At 38.0% G+C, this 23,935-nt stretch overlaps 16 non-coding genes across 16 annotated transcripts; all 16 read right to left on the reverse strand.

Moving 5' to 3' along the window:
* Nucleotides 1–414: 414 nt before the first annotated feature.
* On the reverse strand, nt 415–488 carry TRNAT-AGU (transfer RNA threonine (anticodon AGU)). The gene has a single exon. It is a non-coding gene; the product is annotated as a tRNA-Thr (tRNA).
* A 430-nt stretch (nt 489–918) lies between these two features.
* TRNAT-CGU (transfer RNA threonine (anticodon CGU)) lies at nt 919–991 on the reverse strand. Its single transcript has one exon. It is a non-coding gene; the product is annotated as a tRNA-Thr (tRNA).
* A 1,448-nt stretch (nt 992–2,439) lies between these two features.
* TRNAT-AGU (transfer RNA threonine (anticodon AGU)) lies at nt 2,440–2,513 on the reverse strand. The gene has a single exon. It is a non-coding gene; the product is annotated as a tRNA-Thr (tRNA).
* Nucleotides 2,514–2,943: 430 nt separating this feature from the next.
* Nucleotides 2,944–3,016, reverse strand: TRNAT-CGU (transfer RNA threonine (anticodon CGU)). The gene has a single exon. It is a non-coding gene; the product is annotated as a tRNA-Thr (tRNA).
* Nucleotides 3,017–4,467: 1,451 nt separating this feature from the next.
* On the reverse strand, nt 4,468–4,541 carry TRNAT-AGU (transfer RNA threonine (anticodon AGU)). Its single transcript has one exon. It is a non-coding gene; the product is annotated as a tRNA-Thr (tRNA).
* A 352-nt stretch (nt 4,542–4,893) lies between these two features.
* TRNAT-CGU (transfer RNA threonine (anticodon CGU)) lies at nt 4,894–4,966 on the reverse strand. The gene has a single exon. It is a non-coding gene; the product is annotated as a tRNA-Thr (tRNA).
* A 434-nt stretch (nt 4,967–5,400) lies between these two features.
* On the reverse strand, nt 5,401–5,474 carry TRNAT-AGU (transfer RNA threonine (anticodon AGU)). The gene has a single exon. It is a non-coding gene; the product is annotated as a tRNA-Thr (tRNA).
* Nucleotides 5,475–5,904: 430 nt separating this feature from the next.
* On the reverse strand, nt 5,905–5,977 carry TRNAT-CGU (transfer RNA threonine (anticodon CGU)). Its single transcript has one exon. It is a non-coding gene; the product is annotated as a tRNA-Thr (tRNA).
* Nucleotides 5,978–11,147: 5,170 nt separating this feature from the next.
* TRNAT-AGU (transfer RNA threonine (anticodon AGU)) lies at nt 11,148–11,221 on the reverse strand. Its single transcript has one exon. It is a non-coding gene; the product is annotated as a tRNA-Thr (tRNA).
* Nucleotides 11,222–11,645: 424 nt separating this feature from the next.
* On the reverse strand, nt 11,646–11,718 carry TRNAT-CGU (transfer RNA threonine (anticodon CGU)). Its single transcript has one exon. It is a non-coding gene; the product is annotated as a tRNA-Thr (tRNA).
* A 438-nt stretch (nt 11,719–12,156) lies between these two features.
* TRNAT-AGU (transfer RNA threonine (anticodon AGU)) lies at nt 12,157–12,230 on the reverse strand. The gene has a single exon. It is a non-coding gene; the product is annotated as a tRNA-Thr (tRNA).
* A 1,446-nt stretch (nt 12,231–13,676) lies between these two features.
* On the reverse strand, nt 13,677–13,749 carry TRNAT-AGU (transfer RNA threonine (anticodon AGU)). The gene has a single exon. It is a non-coding gene; the product is annotated as a tRNA-Thr (tRNA).
* A 436-nt stretch (nt 13,750–14,185) lies between these two features.
* On the reverse strand, nt 14,186–14,259 carry TRNAT-AGU (transfer RNA threonine (anticodon AGU)). Its single transcript has one exon. It is a non-coding gene; the product is annotated as a tRNA-Thr (tRNA).
* A 1,444-nt stretch (nt 14,260–15,703) lies between these two features.
* TRNAT-CGU (transfer RNA threonine (anticodon CGU)) lies at nt 15,704–15,776 on the reverse strand. The gene has a single exon. It is a non-coding gene; the product is annotated as a tRNA-Thr (tRNA).
* Nucleotides 15,777–16,718: 942 nt separating this feature from the next.
* Nucleotides 16,719–16,791, reverse strand: TRNAT-CGU (transfer RNA threonine (anticodon CGU)). Its single transcript has one exon. It is a non-coding gene; the product is annotated as a tRNA-Thr (tRNA).
* Nucleotides 16,792–17,226: 435 nt separating this feature from the next.
* On the reverse strand, nt 17,227–17,300 carry TRNAA-AGC (transfer RNA alanine (anticodon AGC)). Its single transcript has one exon. It is a non-coding gene; the product is annotated as a tRNA-Ala (tRNA).
* Nucleotides 17,301–23,935: the final 6,635 nt, after the last annotated feature.

Raw genomic sequence — 23,935 nt, forward strand, 5'->3', positions numbered from 1 at the left:
CTTTCATTTGACATTCAAAGGGATTGTGTATGGTAAAACAGCTTGCTTCACATGCCTTTACAGAGTTTAGCCTAAGACTGCTTAGTCCATGCTACCCCTAGGATGGCTTGTCTATAAGGTTGACTTTACAACCTCCACCATAAGGGTTGCTTGGCATGGTACAAGGTGATCACTAGAACTAGTGAGCATCATATACCAGGCCAACTTCTCACAAATGTCATCTACGTCTTTCTCATAGATATGTCTTTTTTATTTTGCAATAACAGTATTCACTCTATAATCTTGAAAATACTTTGGCTTTTATGAGGTTTAAGATGATCTGTTCAACAGTAAGATGAATCAGACTTTTATACTTTAATTGTATCAGAATAGGACCTAATGAAATTGATTTGTTATATAACAAAGAGAAAAGCAAGGCGCTGCTGAAAGTTGAACTCAGGAACTCCTGTTTACTAGACAGGCGCTTTAACCAGCTAAGCCACAGCACCCCCTTGAGTCTTAACTTTGTAAGGCTTTTCTTTATGGTGTTCAAGAGAATATTGCTTTTTCACTTTCATATTCTTTTATAAGTTCACAGACTTCTCTACTCAAACACTTTAGATGAAGACACTTCACTTATTGAAAAACACCTCTCTAATTTGAAGTTTACCCGATTCATAGAATTTTAAAATATACCTTGCCGAAGAGTGGATTAGTTGAACTCAACAATAGAGTGATCATACGGCTCTATCTTGTTCTTTGTCATTTACTTTTCGATATTTCAGTCAATGCATTCCTATAAAAATCTTCACAATACCAAGTATTTTATTTCATTTTATGATAACTTATTCTAAAGTTCATAGAACCAGACGTTTATTCTTAAATTGTATTCAACACTTGTTTGATGAAAAATATTCCTAAAGCATGGAGAAAACAGTTAGGTGCTGCTGACATTTGAACTCAGGATTTCCTGTTTACGAGACAGGCGCTTTAACCACTAAGCCACAGCACCAACGTCAATAACAACAAATACATAAATAATTTATTGTTGATGATGAAAATTTGTTTCCTGCTCTAAATTCTTCTTTATATGTAGTGTAATCTTAAACACAAAAAGATACTCAATCACTAAACAAGTATTAATATGTTTTAATAAACAGGTACTCTTATCAAACCCAATGTTATTTCTTGAATACATTACATGTTTTTTTTCATGAAGGCATTAATATAGCTCAAATCGAGGTAGTAATGTCATCTACGTCTTTCTCATAGATATGTCTTTTTTATTTTGCAATGCGAGTATTCACTCTATAATCTTGAAAATACTTTGGTTTTTATGAGGTTTAAGATGATCTGTTCAACAGAAAGATGAATCAGACTTTTATATTTTAATTGTATCAGACTAGTACCTAATGAAATTGATTTGTAATATAACAAAGAGAAAAGCAATGCGCTGCTGAGAGTTGAACTCAGTACCTCCTGTTTACTAGACATGTGCTTTAACCATCTAAGCCACAGCACCCCCTTTAATCCTAACTTTGAAAGACTTTTCTTTATGGTGTTCAAGAGAATATTGCCTTTTCACTTTCATATTCTTTTATAAGTTCACAGACTTCTCTACTCAAACACTTTAGATAAAGACGCTTCACTTATTCAAAAACACCTCTCTAATTTGAAGTTTACCCTATTCATAGAATTTTAAAATATACCTTGCCGAAGAGTGGATTTGTTGAACTCAACAATAGAGTGATCATACGGCTCTATCTTGTTCTTTGTTATTTACTTTTCGATATTTCAGTCAATGCATTCCTATAAATATCTTCACAATACCAAGTATTTTACTTCATTTTATGATAACTTATTCTAAAGTTCATAGAACCAGACGTTTAATTCTTAAAATGTATTCAACACTTGTTTGATGAAAAATATTCCTAAAGCATGGAGAAAACAGTTAGGTGCTACTGAGATTTGAACACAGGATTTCCTGTTCACGAGACAGGTGCGTTAACAACTAAGCCACAGCACCAACGTCAATAATAAAAAATACATAAATAATCTATTGTTGATGATGAAATTTGGTTTCCTGCTATAAATTCTTCTTTATATGTACTGTAATCTTAAACACAAAAAGATACTCAATCACTAAACAAGTATTATTATGTTTTAATAAACAGGTACTCTTGTTAAACGCAATTTCAATTTTTGAATAGTTTACATTTTTTTTTCATGAAGGCATTAATATTGCTCAAATCGAGGTAGTAATGTCATCTACGTCTTTCTCATAGATATGTCTATTTTTATTTTGCAATAACAGTATTCACTCTATAATCTTGACAATACTTTGGTTTTTATGAGGTTTAAGATGATCTGTTCAACAGTAAGATGAATCACTTTTATATTTTAATTGTATAAGAATAGGACCTAATGAAATTGATTTGTTATATAACAAAGAGTACAGCAAGGTGCTGCTGAGAGTTGAACTCAGGATCTCCTGTTTACTAGAAAGGCGCTTTAACCAGCTAAGCCACAGCACCCCCTTGTGTTGTAACTTTGAAAGACTTTTCTTTATGGTGTTCAAGAGAATATTGCTTTTTCACTTTCATATTCTTTTATAAGTTCACAGACTTCTCTACTTAAACACTTTAAATGAAGACGCTTCACTTATTCAAAAACACCTCTCTAATTTGAAGTTTACCCTATTCATAGAATTTTAAAATATACCAGGCTGAAGAATGGATTAGTTGAACTCAACAATAGAGTGATCATACAGCTCTATCTTGTTCTTTGGCATTTACTTTTCGATATTTCAGTCAATGCATTCCTACAAAAATCTTCACAATACCAAGTATTCTATTTAATTTTAAGATAACATATTCTAAAGTTCATAGAACCAGACATTTATTCTTAAATTTTATTCAACACTTGTTTGATGAAAATTATTCCTAAAGCATGGAGAAAACAGTTAGGTGCTGCTGAGATTTGAACTCAGGGTCTCCTGTTTACGAGACAGGCGCTTTAACCACTAAGCCACAGCATCAACGTGATTAGCAAAAAAATACATAAATAATTTATTGTTGATGATGAAAATTTGTTTCCTGCTATAAATTCTTCTTTATATGTACTGTAATCTTAAACACAAAAAGATACTCAATAACTAAACAAGTATTAATATATGTTAATAAACAGGTACTCTTATAAAACCCAATTTCATTTCTTGAATACATTACAATTTTTTTTTCCATGAAGGCATTAATATTGCTCAAATCGAGGTAGTAATGTCATCTATGTCTTTTTCATAGATATGTGTTTTTTTATTTTGCAATAACAGTATTCACTCTATAATCTTGAAAATACTGGGTTTTTATGAGGTTTAAGATGATCTGTTCAACAGTAAGATGAATCAGACTTTTATATTTTAGTTGTATCAGAATAGGACCTAATGAAATTGATTTGTTATATAACAAAGAGAAAAGCAAGGCGCTGCGGAGAGTTGAACTCAGGATCTCTTGTTTACTAGACAGGCGCTTTAACCAGCTAAGCCACAGCACCACCTTGATTCTTAACGTTGAAAGACTTTTCTTTATGGTGTTCAAGAGAATATTGCTTTTTCACTTTCATATTCTTTTATAAGTTCACAGACTTCTCTACTCAAACACTTTAGATGAAGACGCTTCACTTATTCAAAAACACCTCTCTAATTTGAAGTTTACCCTATTCATAGAATTTTAAAATATACCTTGCCGAAGAGTGGATTAGTTGAACTCAACAATAGAGTGATCATACGGCTCTATTGGTTCTTTGTCATTTACTTTTCGATATTTCAGTCAATGCATTCCTTTAAAAATCTTCACAATACCAAGTATTTTATTTCATTTTATGATAACTTATTCTAAAGTTCATAGAACCAGACGTTTAATTCTTAAAATGTATTCAACACTTGTTTGATGAAAAATATTCCTAAAGCATGGAGAAAACAGTTAGAAGTTGCTGAGATTTGAACTCAGGATTCCCTGTTTACGAGACAGGCACTTTAACCACTAAGCCACATCACCATCGTCAATAACAAAAAATACATAAATAATGTATTGTTGATGATGAAATTTAGTTTCCTGCTATAAATTCTTCTTTATATGTACTGTAATCTTAAACACAAAAAGATACTCAATCACTAAACAAGTATTATTATTTTTTAAGAAACACGTACTCTTGTAAAACCCAATTTCAATTCTTGAATAGTTTACAATTTTTTTTTCATGAAGGCATTAATATTGCTCAAATCGAGGTAGTAATGTCATCTACGTCTTTCTCATAGATATGTCTTTTTTTATTTTGCAATAACAGTATTCACTCTATAATCTTGAAAATGCTGGGTTTTTATGAGGTTTAAGATGATCTGTTCAACAGTAAGATGAATGAGACTTTTATATTTTAATTGTATCAGAATAGGACCTAATGAAATTGATTTGTTATATAACAAAGAGAAAAGCAAGGCGCTGCTGAGAGTTGAACTCAGGATCTCCTGTTTACTAGACAGGCACTTTAACCTGCTAAGCCACAGCACCCCCTTGAGTCTTAATTTTGAAAGACTTTTCTTTATGGTGTTCACGAGAATATTGTTTTTTCACTTTCATATTCTTTTTTAAGTTCACATCCTTCTCTACTCAAACACTTTAGATGAAGACGCTTCACTTATTCAAAACACCTCTCTAATTTGAAGTTTACCCTATTCATAGAATTTTAAAATCTACCAGGCTAAAGAATGGATTAGTTGAACTGAACAATAGAGTGATCATACAGCTCTATCTTGTTCTTTGGCATTTACTTTTCGATATTTCAGTCAATGCATTCCTACAAAAATCTTCACAATACCAAGTATTCTATTGATGAAAATTATTCCTAAAGCATGGAGAAAACAGGTGCTGATGAGATTTGAACTCCGGATCTCCTGTTTACGAGACAGGCGCTTTAACCACTAAGCCACAGCACCAACGTCAATAGCAAGAAATACATAAATAATTTATTGTTGATGATGAAAATGTGTTTCCTGCTATGAATTATTCTTTATATGTACTGTAATCTTAAACACAAAAATATACTCAATCACTAAACAAGTATTAATATGTGTTAATAAACAGGTACTCTTATAAAACCCAATTTCATTTCTTGAATACATTACAATTTTTTTTCCATGAAGGCATTAATATTGCTCAAATCGAGGTAGTAATGTCATCTACGTCTTTCTCATAGATATGTCTTTTTTCATTTTGCAATAACAGTATTCACTCTATAATCTTGAAAATACTGTTTTTATGAGGTTTAAGATGATCTGTTCAACAGTAAGATGAATAAGACTTTTATATTTTAATTTTATCAGAATAGGACCTAATGAAATTGATTTGTTATATAACAAAGAGAAAAGCAATGCGCTGCTGAGAGTTGAACTCAGGATCTCCTGTTTACTAGACAGGCACTTTAACCAGCTAAGCCACAGCACCCCCTTGAGTCTTAACTTTGAAAGACTTTTCTTTATGGTGTTCAAGAGAATATTGCTTTTTCACTTTCATATTCTTTTATAAGTTCACAGACTTCTCTGCTCAAACACTTTAGATGAAGACGCTTCACTTATTCAAAAACACCTCTCTAATTTGAAGTTTACCCTATTCATAGAATTTTAAAATATACCTTGCCGAAGGGTGGATTAGTTGAACTCAACAATAGAGTGATCATACGGCTCTATTGGTTCTTTGTCATTTACTTTTCGATATTTCAGTCAATGCATTCCTATAAAAATCTTCACAATACCAAGTATTTTATTTCATTTTATGATAACTTATTCTAAAGTTCAAAGAACCAGACGTTTAATTCTTAAAATGTATTCAACACTTGTTTGATGAAAAATATTCCTAAAGCATGGAGAAAACAGTTAGAAGTTGCTGAGATTTGAACTCAGGATTTCCTGTTTACGAGACAGGCGCTTTAACCACTAAGCCACATCACCAACGTCAATAGCAAAAAACACATAAATAATGTATTGTTGATGATGAAATTTTGTTTCCTGCTATAAATTCTTCTTTATATGTACTGTAATCTTAAACACAAAAAGATACTCAATCACTAAACAAGTATTAATATGTTTTCATAAACAGGTACTCTTATAAAACCCAATTTCATTTCTTGAATACATTACAATTTTTTTTTCATGAAGGCATTAATATTGCTCAAATCGAGGTAGTAATGTCATCTACGTCTTTCTCATAGATATGTCTATTTATATTTTGCAATAACAGTATTCACTCTATAATCTTGAAAATACTTGGGTTTTTATGAGGTTTGAGATGATCTGTTCAACAGTAAGATGAATCAGACTTTTATATTTTAATTGTATCAGAATAGGACCTAATGAAATTGATTTGTTATATAACAAAGAGAAAAGCAAAGCGCTGCTGAGAGTTGAACTCAGGATCTCCTGTTTACTAGAAAGGTGCTTTAACCAGCTAAACCACAGCACCCCCTTGAGTCTTAATTTTGAAAGACTTTTCTTCATGTTGTTCACGAGAATATTGTTTTTTCACTTTCATATTCTTTTTTAAGTTCACAGACTTCTCTACTCAAACACTTTAGATGAAGACGCTTCACTTATTCAAAACACCTCTCTAATTTGAAGTTTACCCTATTCATAGATTTTTAAAATATACCAGGCTAAAGAATGGATTGGTTGGAACTCAACAATAGAGTGATCATACAGCTCTATCTTGTTCTTTGGCATTTACTTTTCGATATTTCAGTCAATGCATTCCTACAAAAATCTTCACAATACCAAGTATTCTATTTAAATTTAAGGTACCTTATTCTAAAGTTCATAGAACCAGGTGTTTATTCTTAAATTGTATTCAACACTTGTTTGATGAAAATTATTGCTAAAGCATGGAGAAAATAGTTATGTGCTGCTGAGATTTGAACTCAGAATCTCCTGTTTACCAGACAGGTGCTTTAACCACTAACCCACAGCACCAACGTCAATAGCAAAAAATACATAAATAATTTATTGTTGATGATGGAAATTTGTTTCCTGCTATAAATTCTTCTTTATATGTACTGTAATCTTAAACACAAAAAGATACTCAATCACTAAACAAGTATTAATATGTTTTCATAAACAGGTACTCTTATAAAACCCATTTTCATTTCTTGAATACATTACAATTTTTTTTCCATGAAGACATTAATATTGCTTAAATCAAGGTAGTAATGTCATCTACGTCTTTCTCATAGATATGTTTTTTTTATTTTGCAATAACAGTATTCACTCTATAAGGTTGAAAATACTTGGGTTTTTATGAGGTTTAAGATGATCTGTTCAACAGTAAGATGAATCAGACTTTTATATTTTAATTGTATCAGAATAGGACCTAATGAAATTGATTTGTTATATAACTTATATCACTTTCTCATTTCACCTGAGGCGGAAGCCGGGTGGGGGCGAGTGAAAACTAACGTGCTGATTACTAGCGATTTTAAACACTCTTATAATCTTTTTATTAACCTGTGTTGATCGGATAACATGTATTGAATTTTAGAATCTGACTGCGAGCTTTTATTTCGTCTTTGCTGTATTGTTTTTAGAAGCTGACTGCTAGCTTTATTTCATCTTTGCTGCTGCTAATTGCACATTGCACTTTCTATTCTTCAGGCACCTGAGGCGCAAAGCCGGGTGACCTTAGGCCCCTCAACACCTTTTCATTTCTTACCTTCCTCACCCTGCTCGTGCAGCGCTGCCTTGCCTGCAGTGCTCCTACCCTTCCAGCCGGTACATCGAGGTGCTGGGGATACCTGCAGGCGTGCATTTCTGTGGCAGCCATCTTGGGGGTAGGTAGGCTCAAGGGCGGCAGTCTAGTGGTGCTGACTCGCACCGGACGGCCAGCGACGCCTTAAAACTAGGTGCACTCCCCTCTGCGCAGCGGACGCGCGCTGCGGAGGCGCCGAAGGAGCGCCAAAGGAAAGCCCGTCTGTGCCCGTCAGCGTCCCGGAGGCGCACGGGTGCAGTACAGGTGGGCTTTTTTTCGCTTCTTACGCTGTGATGCTCAGGTATACCCGTGGGGAGCTCCTTGCTCTCAGAGACCTTAGAACCAACTGTTGCACGGTCTTTCCCTCACCACTTAAGGGCAACAGACGCTGCCCAGAATGTGGTTGGTTACCTGCCAAGAGAGGCATCTCCCTCCCTAAACCCCCCTCCACCGAAAGCAACTGTCTGCTACTTAATACAAGATCCCTGGGAAAGCATGCCCTGGATTTATACGACCTACTCTGTGACAAATCTCCCACGTGTCTATTTTGACTGAAACTTGGTTGGGAGACAGCTCTGGTCCAGATATAGCCACTGCGATCCCCCCCAGTTATGTGATTTACAGGAATGACAGAGCAATTGGGCGGGGGGGCGGGGTCGCTATGGTGGTTGATAAGCGAACAGAGTGTTCTATGTTACCTACAGACGACATTCAGGGCTGCGAAACCTTGGGGTTTTCGCTTGCCCTGACACCCAATCAATCATGCATAGGGCTTCTGGTATACAGACCCCCTGGTCCCTTGGGTACCTTCCTTGAAGAACTCCATGCGGTTATCTCCACTCTCTGTCTGAGGTCCAATCACTGTTTAGTACTAGGAGACTTCAATATCCATATGGATATAGAAGACGCTACAGATAGCATTAAATTGTCGGAAATTAACTCCTCCCTAGGCCTTTTCCCTATCTCTCGGCTGCCACACATTGTAAAGGTCACACACTGGACCAGGTATTTTCCACAATCCCTATTGAGCTATCCTCCCTCGCCCCAGTCCTTTGGTCCGACCACTATCTAGTAGACTTCCAGATTCCACACTCCAGGAAAGCATTTCCCAGTGGACCCACCCGCCATGCGCAGGCTACCAGGGCTTTTCATAGGGTTTCTTCCGAAATGCTGGCGCAGGCCTTATGCACTCATCCTTGCCAGATGACTGGAATCCTCGAGATCGATCTGGAGCTTCTGCGGTCCTGGCTCACCCAACAACTAGATGAACTTGCTCCTATTCGAGCCCTTTCGGCCAATCAGTCCAGAGCATCTGCTCCATGGTTTTCCTCTGTGTTGGCGGAGAAACGGCGGCTATGCAAAAAAGCCGAAAGAGCATGGCGAAAACACTACGACGCCAACTCTAGAGAAACCTACAGAGCTCTGTTAAGGGTCTATCACCAGGACATTAACGCTGGTAAGAAGTCCTATTACGCCTCAAGAATTGAAGCTGCCTCCAACTCTTGTAAAGAGATTTTTAGAATAGTCAAGGATTTCACCTCCCCCTTCTGGTGTACCCCTAGGAACACCCACTCCGAGTCTTGGATTACTGAGCTAGCCAATTTTTTTGCCAACAAAATTCAGCTCATTCAAGCCTCTTTCACTGCAGCGACTGCTCTGGCGATCAGCAATTTGCCTGTGTCTCCTTTCTCTCTCAACCAGCTGAACCCCTCACTTTGGGTCTTTCCACCTATTACTTCCCAAGCCTCTCTTAACTTACTGTCCAATCTAAAATCTGGTTCCCCCTATGATCCCTGCCCCGCTAAACTGATTGCACAGGTGGCACATGTGCTCAACCCCCTAATCAACCCCGTACTTAATCTTTCTTTGAGCACTGGAATGGTCCCTAAGCGTTGGAAACAAGCCCTGATACTACCTCTTCTAAAAAAAATTAATCTCGACCCTAAAGTACACACAAATTATAGACCTATCTCGCTTTTGCCTGCCCTAGCGAAAGTAGCTGAGCAACATGTGCATATCACTCTTGCTAATTTTCTGGAATCTAACAATATTCTGCATCCATCACAATCTGGGTTTCGCTCCAATATGAGCACTGAGACCGCACTGCTCGAAGTCATTGAGGTCTTAAGAGAAACTTTGGACGCTGGCGGAAGAGCCATGTTGGTGATGCTCGACCTGTCGGCGGCATTTGACACCGTCCCCCATGACCGTCTCCTTTTTAGACTCTGGGAGATAGGTCTAAGGGTGTCGGTGTTCAGCTGGTGTACATCTTTCCTTGCTGATCGCCAACAAACGGTCTGGGCGCCCCCTTTTTCTGCCATGATGCCACCTTTGGAAGTGGGAGTGCCTCAGGGCTCTATCTTATGCCCCACGCTTTTTAACATCTACATGTCCCAACTGGCGGCTCTGGCAGAGGCTTTCGGAGCTCAGATCGTGTCGTACACTGATGATACTCAGCTTCTTTTCACGTGCGACAAAGGCTCCGACTTTAATGGCAAGAACATCAGAGACTGCCTTGAGGCAGTTTTCGGCTGGTTTCAGCTGAACTGCCTCAAGTGCAACTCTGCTAAGTCGGAAATTCTTTTTTTTGGCGGCCCTCCTGATCCTAGCTGGAAGGACTGGTGGCCTCCCGCCATGTCTCTCCCAACAAGTGACTCAGTCGTCGCCAAAAATCTCGGGATTCACTTTGATAATGGCCTCTGTTTTAAACCCCAGATATCGGGCCTGGTGGGCAAATGTTTCGCCATCTTAAAGATGATTCAGAAATTTCTGCCCCTCCTCTCAGTTGATCATAGAAGAGTTACAGTACAGGCACTGGTCGGTGCTCGCTTAGACTATGCCAATGTTCTTTACTTGGGTCTCCCTGATGTCCTCCTTTCTCGCCTTCAAGTCGTCCAAAACTCGGCAGCACGCGCCATTTTTGGTCTGACTAGAAGGGACAGTGCTAGTGCCCTTCTTACCACCCTTCACTGGCTTCCGATAAAAAAACGGATAGTTTTTAAAACAATGACGTTGGCTTTCAAGGCACTCCACGGCTTGGGAGCCTCCTATCTCCAGAGACGGGTGAATTTTTATCAGCCGTCCAGACCACTCAGATCGGCCTCCCTTGCTTTGGCCACGGTTCCTGTCATAAGGCGGGCTAGATGTGGTGGGCGCTCAATCAAACGTCTCGCCCCCCAGTTATGGAACACCCTTCCCGTGTCCCTCAGAACCACAGACAATCTGCTCGCTTTCAGGAAGTGCCTAAAGACCCTGCTGTTCACTCGATAAAGGTACTTGGCTCTCCCACCCTCCGGTCTAGTGAAGGATCTTAAGCGCCAGGACACTCTTCGGAGTAGCCGAGCGCTATAGAAAACCCCCATATAACACAACATAACAAAAGCAAGGCACTGCTGAGAGTTGAACTCAGGATCTCCTGTTTACTAGACAGGCGCTTTAACCAGCTAAGCCACAGCACCCCCTTGAGTCTTACATTTGAAAGACTTTTCTTTATGTTGTTCAAGAGAATATTGTTTTTTCACTTTCATATTCTTTTTTAAGTTCACAGACTTCTCTACTCAAACACTTTAGATGAAGACGCTTCACGTATTCAAAAACACCTCTCTAATTTGAAGTTTACCTTATTCATAGAATTTTAAATTATGCCTTGCTGAAGAATGGATTAGTTGACAATAGAGTGATGATACAGCTCTACCTTGTTCTTTGGCATTTACTTTTCGATATTTCAGTCTATGCATTCCTACAAAAATCTTCACAATACCAAGTATTCTATTTAATTTTAAGATAACATATTCTAAAGTTCATAGAACCAGACGTTTATTCTTAAATTGTATTCAACACTTGTTTGATGAAAATTATTCCTAAAGCATGGAGAAAACAGTTAGGTGCTGCTGAGAATTGAACTCAGGATCTCCTGTGTACGAGACAGGCGCTTTAACCACTAAGCCACAGCACCAACGTCAATAACAACAAATACATAAATAATTTTTTGTTGATGATGAAAATAAGTTTCCTGCTATAAATTCTTCTTTATATGTACTGTAATCTTAAACACAAAAAGATACTCAATCACTAAACAAGTATTAATATGTTTTAATAGACAATTACTCTTATAAAACCCAATTTCATTTCTTGAATACATTACATTGTTTTTCTTCAAGAAGGCATTAATATAGCTCACATCGAGGTAGTAATGTCATCTACGTCTTTCTCATAGATATGTCTGTTTTTATTTTGCAATAACAGTATTCACTCAATAATCTTGAAAATACTTGGGTTTTTATGAGGTTTAAGACGATCTGTTCAACAGTAAGATGAATCAGACTTTTATATTTTAAAGGTATCAGAATAGGACCTAATGAAATTGATTTGTTATATAACAAAGAGAAAAGCAGGGCGCTGCTGAGAGTTGAACTCAGGATCTCCTGTTTACTAGACAGGCGCTTTAACCAGCTAAGCCACAGCACCCCTTGAGTCTTAACTTTGAAAGACTTTTCTTTATGGTGTTCAAGAGAATATTGCTTTTTCACTTTCATATTCTTTTATAAGTTCACAGACTTCTCTACTCAAACACTTTAGATGAAGACACTTCACTTATTCAAAAACACCTCTCTAATTTGAAGTGTACCCTATTCATAGAATTTTAAAATATACCTTGCTGAAGAGTGGATTAGTTGAACTCAACAATAGAGTGATCATACGGCTCTATCTTGTTCTTTGTCATTTACTTTTCCATATTTCAGTCAATGCATTCCTATAAAAATCTTCACAATACCAAGTATTTTATTTCATTTTATGATAACTTATTCTAAATTTCATAGAACCAGACGTTTAATTCTTAAATTGTATTCAACACTTGTTTGATGAAAAATGTTCCTAAAGCATGGAGAAAACAGTTAGGTGGTGCTGATATTTGAACTCAGTGCTCCCTGTTTACGAGATAGGCGCTTTAACCACTAAGCCACAGCACCAACATCAATAACACAAAATACATAAATAATGTATTGTTGATGATGACATTTTGTTTCCTGCTATAAGTTCTTCTTTATATGTACTGTAATCTTAAACACAAAAAGATACTCAATCACTAAACAAGTATTGTTATTTTTTAATAAACAGGTACTCTTATAAAAGCCAATTTCAAATCTTGAATACTTTACAAATTTTTTTTTCATGAAGGCATTAATATTGCTCAAATCGAGGTAGTAATGTCATCCATGTCTTTCTCATTGATATGTCTATTTTTATTTTGCAATAACAGTATTCACTCTATAATCTTGAAAATACTTGGGTTTTTATGAGGTTTAAGATGATCTGTTCAACAATAAGATGAATCAGACTTTTATATTTTAATTGTATCAGAATAGGACCTAATGAAATTGATTTGTTATATAACAAAGAGAAAAGCAAGGCGCTGCTGAGAGTTGAAGTCAGGATCTCCTGTTTACTAGACAGGTGCTTTAACCAGCTAAGCCAAAGCACCCCCTTGAGTATTAATTTTGAAAGACTTTTCTTTATGTTGTTCACGAGAATATTGTTTTTTCACTTTCATATTCTTTTTTAAGTTCACAAACTGCTCTACTCAAACACTTTAGATGAAGACGCTTCACGTATTCAAAAACACCTCTCTAATTTGAAGTTTACCCTATTCATAGAATTTTAAAATATACCATGCTGAAGAATAGATTAGTTGAACTCAACAATAGAGTGATCATACAGCTCTATCTTGTTCTTTGTCATTTACTTTTCCATATTTCAGTCAATGCATTCCTATAAAAATCTTCACAATACCAAGTATTTTATTTCATTTTATGATAACTTATTCTAAATTTCATTGAACCAGACGTTTGATTCTTAAATTGTATTCAACACTTGTTTGATGAAAAATATTCCTAAAGCATGGAGAAAACAGTTAGGTGCTGCTGAGATTTGAACTCAGGATTTCCTGTTTACTAGACAGGCTCTTTAACCACTAAGCCACAGCACCAACATCAATAACAAAAAATACATAAATAATGTATTGTTGATGATGAAAATTTGTTTCCTACTATAAGTTCTTCTTTATATGTACTGTAATCTTAAACACAAAAAGATACTCAATCACTAAACAAGTATTAATATGTGTTAATAAACAGGTACTCTTATAAAACCCAATTTAATTTCTTGAATACATTACATTTTTTTTCCATGAAGGCATTAATATTGCTCAAATCGAGGTAGTAATGTCATCTACGTCTTTCTCATAGATATGTATTTTTTTATTTTGCAATAACAGTATTCACTCTATAATCTTGAAAATACTTGGGTTTTTATGAGGTTTAAGATGATCTGTTCAACAGTAAGATGAATCAGACTTTTATATTTTAAATGTATCAGAATAGGACCTAATGAAATTGATTTGTTATATAACAAAGACAAAAGCAAGGCGCTGCTGAGAGTTGAACTCAGAATCTCCTGTTTACTAGACAGGCGCTTTAACCAGCTAAGCCACAGCACCCCTTGAGTCTTAACTTTGAAAGACTTTTCTTTATTGTGTTGACGAGAATATTGCTTTTTCACTTTCATATTCTTTTATAAGTTCATAGACTTCTATACTCAAACACTTTAGATGAAGACACTTCACTTATTCAAAAACACCTCTCTAATTTGAAGTTTACCCTATTCATAGAATTTTAAAATATACCTTGATGAAGAATGGATTAGTTGAACTCAACAATAGAGTGATGATACAGCTCTATCTTGTTCTTTGTCATTTACTTTTCGATATTTCAGTCAATGCATTCCTACAAAAATCTTCACAATACAAAGTATTCTATTTAATTTTAAGATAACTTATACTAAAGTTCATAGAACCAGACGTTTATTCTTAAATTGTATTTAACACTTGTTTGATGAAAATTATTCCTAAAGCATGGAGAAAACAGTTAGATCCTGCTGAGATTGGAACTCAGGATCTCTTGTTTATGAGACAGGCGCTTTAACAACCAATCCACAGCACCAACGTCAATAGCAAAAAATACATAAATAATTTATTGTTGATGATGAAAATTTGTTTCCTGCTATAAATTCTTCTTTATATGTACTGTAATCTTAAACACAAAAAGATACTCAATCACTAAACAAGTATTAATATGTGTTAATAAACAGGTACTCTTTTAAAACCCAATTTCATTTCTTGAATACTTTACAATTTTTTTCCATGAAAGCATTAATATTGCTCAAATCGAGGTAGTAATGTCATCCACGTCTTTCTCATAGATATGTCTTTTTTTATTTTTTGCAATAACAGTATTCACTCTATAATCTTGAAAATACTTGGGTTTTTATGAGGTTTAAGATGATCTGTTCAACAGTAAGATGAATCAGACTTTTATATTTTAATTGTATCAGAATAGGACCTAATGAAATTGATTTGTTATATAACAAAGAGAAAAGCAAGACGCTGCTGAGAGTTGAACTCAGGATCTCCTGTATACTAGACAGGCGCTTTAACCAGCTAAGCCACATCACCCCCTTGAGTCTTAATTTTGAAAGACTTTTCTTTATGTTGTTCACGAGAATATTATTTTTTCACTTTCATAGTCTTTTTTAAGTTCACAGACTGCTCTACTCAAACACTTTAGATGAAGACGCTTCACGTATTCAAAAACATCTCTCTAATTTGAAGTGTACCCTATTCATAGAATTTTAAAATATACCATGCTGAAGAATGGATTAGTTGAACTCAACAATAGAGTGATCATACAGCTCTATCTTGTTCTTTGGCATTTACTTTTTGATATTTCAGTCAATGCATTCCTACAAAAATCTTCACAATACCAAGTATTCTATTTAATTTTAAGATAACTCATTCTAAAGTTCATAGAACCAGACATTTATTCTTAAATTGTATTCAACACTTGTTTGATGAAAATTATTCCTAAAGCATGGAGAAAACAGTTAGGTGCTGCTGAGATTTGAACTCTGGATCTCCTGTTTACGAGACAGGCACTATAACCACTAAGCCACAGCACCAACGTCAATACCAAAAAATACATAAATAATTTATTGTTGATGATGAAAATTTGTTTCCTGCTATAAATAATTCTTTATATGTACTGTAATCTTAAACACAAAAAGATACTCAATCACTAAACAAGTATCAATATGTGTTAATAAACAGGTACTCTTATAAAACCCAATTTCATTTCTTGAATACATTACATTTTATTTTTCCATGAAGGCATTAATATTGCTCAAATCAAAGTAGTAATGTCATCTACGTCTTTCTCATAGATGTGTCTTTTTTTATTTTGCAATAACAGTATTCACTCTATAATCTTGAAAATACTTGAGTTTTTATGAGGTTTAAAATGATCTGTTCAATAGTAAGATGAGTCAGACTTTTATATTTCAATTGTATCAGAATAGGACCTAATGAAATTGATGTATTATATAACAAAGAGAAAAGCAAAGCGCTGCTGAGAGTTGAACTCAGGATCTCCTGTTTACTAGACAGGCGATTTAACCAGCTAAGCCACAGCACACGTATGAGTCTTAACTTTGAAAGACCTTTCTTTATGGTGTTCAAGAGAATATTGTTTTTTCACTTTCATATTCTTTACTAAGTTCACAGAATTCTCTACTCAAACACTTTAGATGAAGACGCATCACGTATTCAAAAACACCTCTCTAATTTGAAGTTTACCCTATTCATAGAATTTTAAAATATACCTTGACGAGGAGTGGATTAGTTGAACTCAACAATAGAGTGATCATACGGCTCTATCTTATTCTTTGTCATTTACTTTTCGATATTTCAGTCAATGCATTCCTATAAAAATCTTCACAATACCAAGTATTTTATTTCATTTTATGATAACTTATTCTAAAGTTCATAGAACCAGATGTTTATTCTTAAATTGTATTCAACACTTGTTAGATGAAAAATATTCCTAAAGCATGGAGAAAACAGTTAGGTGCTGTTGAGATTTGAACTCAGGATTTCCTGTTTACGAGACAGGCGCTTTAACCACTAAGCCACAGCACCAACGTGAATAACAAAAAATACATGAATAATGTATTGTTGATGATGAAATTTTGTTTCCTGCTATAAATTCTTCTTTATATGTACTGTAATCTTAAACACAAAAAGATACTCAATCACTAAACAAGTATTAATATGTTTTAATAAACAGGTACTCTTATAAAACCAATTTCAATTCTTGAATACTTTACAATTTTTTTTCATGAAGGCATTAATATGGCTCAAATCGAGGTAGTAATGTAATCTACGTCTTTCTGATAGATATGTATTTTTTTATTTTGCAATAACAGTATTCACTCTATAATCTTGAAAATACGTGGGTTTTTATGAGGTTTAAGATGATCTGTTCAACAGTAAGATGAATCAGACTTTTATATTTTAATTGTATCAGAATAGGACCTAATGAAATTGATTTGTTATATAACAAAGAGAAAAGCAAGGTGCTGCTGAGAGTTGAACTCAGGATCTCCTGTTTGCTAGACAGGCGCTTTAACCAGCTAAGCCACAGCACCCCCTTGAGTCTAACATTTGAAAGACTTTTCTTTATGTTGTTCAAGAGAATATTGTTTTTCACTTTCATATTCTTTTTTAAGTTCATAGACTTCTCTACTCAAAGACTTTAGATGAAGACACTTCACTTATTCAAAAACACCTCTCTAATTTGAAGTTTACCCTATTCATAGAATTTTAAAATATACCTTGCTGAAGAATGGATTAGTTGAACTCAACAATAGAGTGATCATACGGCTCTATCTTGTTCTTTGTCATTTACTTTTCGATATTTCAGTCAATTCTTTCCTACAAAAATCTTCTCAATACCAAGTATTTTATTTAATTTTAAGATAACTTATTCTAAAGTTCATAGAACCCGACGTTTATTCTTAAATTGTATTCAACAGTTGTTTGATCAAAATTATTCCTAAAGCATGGAGAAAACATTTAGATGCTGCTGAGATTTGAACTCAGGATTTCCTTGTTACGAGACAGGCGCTTTAACCAATAAGCCACAGCACCAATGGCAATAGCAAAAAATATATAAATAATTTATTGTTGATGATGAAAATGTGTTTGCTGCTATAAATTCTTCTTTATATGTACTGTAATCTTAAACACAAAAACATACTCAATTACTAAACAAGTATTAATATGTTTTAATAAACAGGTACTCTTATAAAACCCAATTTCATTTCTTGAATACATTACATTTTTTTTTTCATGAAGGCATTAATATAGCTCAAATCGAGGTAGTAATGTCATCTACGTCTTTCTCATTGATATTTCTTTTTTTATTTTGCAATAACAGCATTCACTCTATAATGTTGAAAATACTTGGGTTTTTATGAGGTTTAAGATGATCTGTTCAATAGTAAGATGAATCAGACTTTTATATTTCAATTGTATCAGAATAGGACCTAATGAAATTGATTTATTATATAACAAAGAGGAAAGCAAAGCGCTGCTGAGAGTTGAACTCAGGATCTCCTGTTTACTAGACAGGCGATTTAACCAGCTAAGCCACAGCACACCCTTGAGTCTTAACTTTGAAAGACTTTTCTTTATGGTGTTCAAGAGAATATTGTTTTTTCACTTTCATATTCTTTACTAAGTTCACATAATTCTCTACTCAAACACTTTAGATGAAGACGCTTCACTTATTCAAAAACACCTCTCTAATTTGAAGTTTACCCTATTCATAGCATTTTAAAATATACCTTGCTGAAGAATGGATTAGTTGTATTCAACAATAGTGATCATTCGGCTCTGTCTTGTTCTTTGTCATTTACTTTTCGCTATTTCAGTCATTGCATTCCTACAAAAATCTTCACAATACCAAGTATTTTATTTAATTTTAAGATAACATATTCTAAAGTTCATAGAACCAGACGTTTATTCTTAAATTGTATTCAACACTTGTGTAGGAAGGTGGATATCTGACTATGGTTACCCCCAAACGTTTTGCCTGGTGTTTAGCTGATTTTTTACTTTAGTTGGCCTGGTACCCTGCTATTCAGGGCCCCAGGCTAATTTCTCTCTCCTTAAAATGGACTCCATGTACCTTAGGTACATACCCAATTGGAATTGGTTCACCTTTTTGGCCCCTGTAACAGTGTACCCAGGTACCCAGGGCATAGGTGCTTCCAAGGCCTACCAGGGGCTGCAGCATGTATTGTGCCACCCCTGGCCTGGCCCCCATATTTGACACAACTGGCTGATCACTCAGCTGGGGTAAGTTGGTGTAACCACCCCTTACTTAGGTGTAGTATGCCTATACCTAACCTAAAATGGACACATATGTTCCTATCAGCCACTCCTATGGAAGGCCTCATCAATCCTGGAGGCAGAGTGCTTGGAAATATGTGAGATGGTGCTCTGGCATGAGCTGAGCCTGTCTGCAGCTTTCGCAACCATGTCCTTTAGCTGTTTCATGATACTGCCATACCATATACTCTTAAGTGCATTATAATCCTCGCGGTTAAATGCTATCTTAGGTTTGGCTTTATCAAAACATGTCGAGTAAGGTGTCATACGAATTGGAATACTACCCCCTCGCCAGTTCTGGCGACGGGGGTAGCATTCCACCCTTCTAGAGGGACACGACATGTACCTAGCCTGAACCCCGGTTGAAGTTAAACAGAGCCTCAGCATCACAAGATGGATGCTGCCACCGCAGACACAAGTCTGACCTCCTGCTGCTGGGAGTCCTTCCAGCAAGGGCAGCTTGGACAAAGGGTTTCCTGCCTTGGGAGGTGCTAGCACCACCCCAGACAGGTTTTTGTGTATTGGGTAGGACAGGGCTGAATAGAATCAGACATGCCTGGGGCACACAAGGTGTCCCTGTGCATAGGCCAGTTCAAACCGGTGCTGGGGCCTTCCTGCCCCAGTCCTGGCGCGAAACTGGACAAAGGAAAGGGGGTGTAACCACTCCCCTTCCTGGTTCCACCCAGAGGAGGGACCTAGTAGGTGATCCTGCCCCCCAGATTCGAATAAGAGTGGGAGCTGTGTCCTGAGACTTCAGATCATCCGGAATCAACTTGAAATACAGAAGAAGACTGGACTTCGACATTCTGCTGCTCAGAAGAGGGAAGAGAATCTCCCTTGTGGCCAAGGAGTGACCACCCTGTGAACACAGGCACCAACCAGCAACTCGACGTCTGCTTTGCCGCCGCCTCCCGCCGGAGCCCAAGCCCAAAGCCTGACAAGACCCAGACTCCCAGACTTCGTACTGCCTGATCCACAGTCCCTGCGAAGAAGGGACCCGTGGAGGCATCGAGAGACGTGGGACCGGACCTCTTGGAAGACCCCCGAAACGCTGACTGGGCAGCATCAGAGGCACCCTTGATGCTGTGCTTTGGGGTTTTAGAAGCCTTAACCTCGAGCAGCCATTGCACCGAAGATTAGCCCCCCAGCTTCTCCACGATCTGCGTGGGGCCGTTTTGCACCGTGCCACTCGACGCGCCATCCTGGCCACTTGCCACGTGGCTAGCGGCCATCTTGGCGACGAAACCGACAACTTTCACTGCGGGTCTGGTTGCTCCAGACTTGCCCTTGCTCCTGTAAAAGGGAGCACCCGCTCTGACCTTGCTGGTCCGAGTGACAAGCCTTTTTTTGATTCCTGCGTGGCTTGCATTAGCCAAGGCCTGTTTGCTTCCATCCGGTTGCCGACACCACCAGCAGCGAAAAGCCTGCGTGGGACAGCTCGTGACCGACGCCTGGACATCTTCGACCCCTCGTGTCCATGTGGCTGCAGAGAGAAGCTACACCTCGACGCCTGTTTGCACCCAACATCGCCTGGTTCCTCTCTGGTTCCACAGTAGTCACTGGCTAGTGACTTTGAACATTGTCCCCTCTGCTTTCAGGTCTTCACCTCTACAGATCCACCCTTGGATCCACCGGAACTCTTCACATCGAGCCGCCTGCAGCATCTTCAGCTCCAAGCACCATCGACCTGCGTGACGAAACCCGACACTACTTCGACCCTGTGCACCCGCTTCCTGTGGGTGAGGTAACTCAGCTCTGCCGGTGTTCCCACACTGGTACACACCTCTAGGGCCTGTGTCTAAAGTTTCAGCTTTCTCGGTCACTCGGAAGGTTCCTTAATAACTAACTTTGTAACTTTTACGCACCATTGACATTGCATTGGTATTGCGGGCACTTTCCGCACCGCACCCGAGTCCCGCGGGCCTTTCCCGACTTCTTCACTGCTAGTCCCGATCAGCTCCAGCGATTCCCCAGGCCCTAGGCCTCTTCACTTTCCTCATAGTGGTTCTTATACCACTATTTTAGTATATGGTTTAGGTGGCCCCTAGGGCTCATCCATATTCGTGCAACTTTTGTGTATTTAAACTGTGTTTTGTTTTAACGCTTGTGCTTCTGTGCTCATAAAGAGTATAGGATATCTTTTGAGAAATAAATCTATATATATTTTCAATATATATCTGTGTGGTGTCCTTTCATTTGGTATTCAAGGGATTGTGTATGGTAAAACAGCTTGCTTCACATGCCTTTACAGAGTTTAGCCTAAGACTGCTTAGTCCATGCTACCCCTAGGATAGCTTGTCTATAAGGTTGACTTTACAACCTGCACCATAAGGGTTGCTTGGCATGGTACAAGGTGATCACTAGAACTAGGTAGCTTGTTTCCTTTCCAGTGTAAGAATTGGCTTTGTAGTTTGGTTTGCCCTGTTCCCATCATGCACTGGGACAGGAACAGACTAATTTGCATACAACCAGGTTCTGAAACTGGGATGATGCAGTGAGCTAAAAAACGGTGTTGGATCTAGCCCTGATCTCTTGACTGGGTGAGAGTTTTCTGCTTAATTCAGAGACTCTGTCCATCACCACCCCTTGTTGTTAATCACTAGAACTAGTGAGCAGCCTATACCAGGCCAACTTCTCACATTGGTGAGCAGCGGATTGGGATTTGAGCTTGCTGTTGTTTTACCATTACAATCTTTGAAAATATCATTTGAAAGATCATACAGGTACCTGATAGGTACACTAAAACATGACTAGATATACTTAAGTTCTACTGAACTTAGTTGTTGTAGATGATAGGGAGTAGCACACCCTGACTACAACTACTAGATAGGTTTAGTAGGAAAACACAAGTGTAGGTAGATTGCAACACATCCACCACACTAGAGCAATGTCTGGAGCAGAGGGATCCACTGGACCCAACTCTGTTGAGAGTGTCCCTCCAAGGGCACCATCCAAATTTGCTATCTTTCCATTTAAGGAACTGAGGCAACTGTGTTCCATGAGAGGAATCAAAACAGGTCCTACTCCTACAGCAGGACACCTCAGAGAGCTGTTAGACCAGTCTGAAGCTCTAAAGAACTCCAAACCAGGCCCCTCAGGGACTGGTGAGGGAGTTTCACCTTCTGAAGATGATAACCCTGACACCCCTGCCCCTGTCATCCAGATAGATGAGGAAGACCAGACCCCTGGGAATACTCAGCCTGAGGAAGAAGAAGAGGAGGAGGAGGAGGAAGAAAGTGATTCTGATGATGGTAGAAATAGCCAGGTGTTAGTCAGCAGGCTTAACCAGGCTAACTTAAGCTTATTTGGGACTGAAGGTGGGTCCAACCCATTCAGACCCCCAAATGGACTTAACCAGGAGCATAGGAGGAGGAGGAATCACTCAGGTGAATCCAATACTTCCCATGTTTCTAGAGGTTCTCATGGCAACTCCAGAAGGGAGTTGACTAGCCCTCAGAGAAGGGAACATGAGGCCAAAATGAGAGAGGCTGAACTTAGGATCCAGAGACAAGAATTAGAAGTTGCCCTGGCCAAAGAGAAACTTGCTAGAGCAAGGCAGCCTAGAGAGAGTGGATTAGGATCCACTGGTGGCAGCAATATCCCTAAGGATAAAGACAGGTCCTATGACAATAGAAACCTGAGTAAGATTGTGCCCCCTTACACAGTTGGGGATGATATCCACAAATGGATGACTGCACTTGAGAGAGCTTGCAAAGTACAGCAGGTCCCTCAGGAGCAGTGGGCAGCAATCTTGTGGCTCTCCTTTGAAGGTAGAGGCCGAGACAGACTCCTCACAGTTAGTGATGGGGATTCTAGAAACTACCTGGTCCTGAAGAGTGCTCTGATTGATGGGTTAGGCTTAACCACTGAACAGTACAGGTTAATGTTCAGAGATACCCAGAAGACACAGACTCAGGACTGGTCTGAATTTGTTGAATGTGCAAATAAGGCTCTGGAGGGCTGGTTGCTGGGAAGTAAGGTTACTGACTATACAGGATTGTATAATTTAATTATCAGAGAGCAAATCTTAAGTAATTGTCAAAATCAGCTTCTACATCAGCACCTGGTTGACTCTGATCTGACCTCCCCACAAGAATTGGGTAGGAGGGCAGACAAATGGGTCAGAACCAGGATCAGGCCTAAGAACCAGGGTGGTGACCAAAAGAAAGAGACTACCAAGCCTCAAGAGAAGGGTGGGGATAAAAGTAAGGAAAAGACTTCCCCAGGGCCCCAAAACTCCAAGGATGGGGGTGGGTCCCAAGACACTTCTTCAACCCAGAAAAAGCCTTATTGTCATGTCTGTAAACAGGTTGGGCATTACAAAACAGACAGCTGTTGTCCCAAGAATGGCAATAAAGAGAATATACCTCCAAAGCCAGCTCCAACACCTCCTGTTACTGTCAGCAGTAATCCCCCAGGAAGTGGGAGCACACCCAGGAATCTGGGTGGGTTTACTTTTGGAGGACAGGTGGATTCTGGCCTAACCAGGTCCCCTACCTCAGATACTCTTGTCTATGAGACTGGCATGGGGTTTGCCAATTTCACTGCTTGCCCAAACACTTTGAGCAAGTATAGACAGGAGCCCCTCATCAATGGCTTGAAAGTTGAGGCCTTTAGAGACACAGGGGCTAGCATCACCATGTTGGCTGAATGTCTAGTCCCCTCAAGGCAACTTTTACCTGATGCCACATATCAGGTGACAAACATTGATGGAATATAAACCAATCACCCCATGGCAGTAGTAAATCTTAGCTGGGGAGGTGTCACTGGCCCAAAGAGAGTGGCAGTGTCATCAAACTTGCCTGTAGATTGTCTACTGGGGAATGATTTAGAAATCTCAGCCTGGGCTGAGGTGGAACAAGAAACCCATTCTAGAATGGTAAATCTC

Source organism: Lissotriton helveticus, chromosome 12 (assembly GCF_964261635.1).
Source record: "Lissotriton helveticus chromosome 12, aLisHel1.1, whole genome shotgun sequence".
Lineage (NCBI taxonomy): Eukaryota > Metazoa > Chordata > Amphibia > Caudata > Salamandridae > Lissotriton > Lissotriton helveticus.